The 1,993-nt window shown below is 44.6% G+C and overlaps 1 protein-coding gene across 1 annotated transcript in view; it reads right to left on the minus strand.

Moving 5' to 3' along the window:
- LOC108791488 (P2Y purinoceptor 4-like) overlaps positions 1-1,762 on the minus strand; it is a 10,556-nt gene extending 8,794 nt beyond the window's left edge. The window contains exon 1 of the mRNA XM_018561995.1: positions 1,503-1,762. The gene's annotated coding sequence lies outside the window, so the exon portion shown is untranslated. The remainder of the gene's footprint in view (positions 1-1,502) is intronic.
- Positions 1,763-1,993: the final 231 nt, after the last annotated feature.

Genomic DNA, 1,993 nt, shown 5'->3' on the forward strand with positions numbered 1-1,993 from the left:
TCCTCCCTCCATCGTTACATCCTTCCATCGTTACATCCTTCCATTGTTACATCCTTCCATCGTTACATCCTTCCATTGTTACATCCTTCCATTGTTACATCATTCCATCGTTACATCCTTCCATCGTTACATACTTCCATTGTTACATCCTTCCATTGTTACATCCTTCCATCACTACATACTTCCATCGTTACATCCTTCCATCGTTACATACTTCCATTGTTACATACTTCCATTGTTACATCCTTCCATCGTTACATACTTCCATCGTTACATCCTTCCATTGTTACATCCTTCCATTGCTACATCATTCCATCGTTACATCCTTCCATCGTTACATCCTTCCATCGTTACATCCTTCCATCGTTACATCCTTCTATTACATCCTTCCATCGTTACATCCTTCCAACATTACATCCTTCCATCGTTACATCCTTCCATCGTTACATCCTTCCATCGTTACATCCTTCCATCGTTACATCCTTCCATCGTTACATCCTTCCATCGTTACATCCTTCCAACATTACATCATTCCATCGTTACATCCTTCCATTGTTACATCCTTCCATCGTTACATCATTCCATCGTTACATCCTTCCATCGTTACATCCTTCCAACATTACATCCTTCCATCACTACATTGTTACATCCTTCCATCATTACATTGTTACATTGGTTGAAACAAGACACAAAGTGCATTCAGTGTACCGTGTTGCGGAAGGAGAGTGACCTCCCTTCCATCACTACATCCTTCCATCGTTACATCCTTCCATTGTTACATCCTTCCATTGTTACATCCTTCCATCGTTACATCCTTCCATCGTTACATCCTTCTATTACATCCTTCCATCGTTACATCCTTCCAACATTACATCCTTCCATCGTTACATCCTTCCATCGTTACATCCTTCCATCGTTACATCCTTCCATCGTTACATCCTTCCATCGTTACATCCTTCCAACATTACATCATTCCATCGTTACATCCTTCCATTGTTACATCCTTCCATCGTTACATCATTCCATCGTTACATCCTTCCATCGTTACATCCTTCCAACATTACATCCTTCCATCACTACATTGTTACATCCTTCCATCATTACATTGTTACATTGGTTGAAACAAGACACAAAGTGCATTCAGTGTACCGTGTTGCGGAAGGAGAGTGACTTGTAGCAGAGCGCACCAACCCAATGCTGTATTACTAGTTGTACATATCGCCAGCGACTGTTACGAGCGCTCGTCATTACAAATCACGTGACTCGCTGACATTAGTGATTTGCAGTGACAATCATCGCCACCTGACGCGGCGCTCAGCTCTAAACAAATATTATTTGGCACATTTCGCCTCCACAATCGGAATTTTACGACTGATCTGCTATAAACCAAAAGTGCTAAAATGACATGCGTGTTCCCGTGTGAGGATACTGTATGTATATTGTGAGCCATGACGTCTGATCATGTATACCTCTGAATATAGCTCGGCCCTCATCGGTCTTACCTGCATGGCGTTCGCCTTGGCGCAAGGCTGGGCTATATAACCAGCAGCAGCAGCATCCCTCCTCCTCGCCGCCGTCCCTCTGTCCTCTCCTGTGCAGATCTCCCGTGTCAGCACCTGTCTCGCCCTCCTCTCTGTGTGTTTGTCCAGCGCCCCAGCCCCCTCCTCTTAGTCCTGCTATGCGTCCGTCCGACCGTTCCTCTGCCACTGTCACTTTTTCTTCGTCTCTCCTTCTTGTACTTCGCTCTTTCAGGATCACTGCGTGTCAACGCATTTCATTACCTAATGGGAAACCGATTGGACGAGCAATCTCCCCTCCTCGCCTAAACTCCGCACCCCTAGGAAAACCCAGAGCCCTGATCCATGAACCTGTTAACACACAAAGAGGGAGGATGCCCTTTTTATTTACCCCGTGCAAACTGCTAAAGACGCATCTGAAATAAAATATAACCTGCTGAAAAGGGTCTCAATTTCTGTCCATCAATTGCTGAGAT

This window comes from Nanorana parkeri, unplaced genomic scaffold (genome assembly GCF_000935625.1).
Source record: "Nanorana parkeri isolate BGI_ZX_2015 unplaced genomic scaffold, ASM93562v1 scaffold554, whole genome shotgun sequence".
Taxonomy (NCBI): domain Eukaryota; kingdom Metazoa; phylum Chordata; class Amphibia; order Anura; family Dicroglossidae; genus Nanorana; species Nanorana parkeri.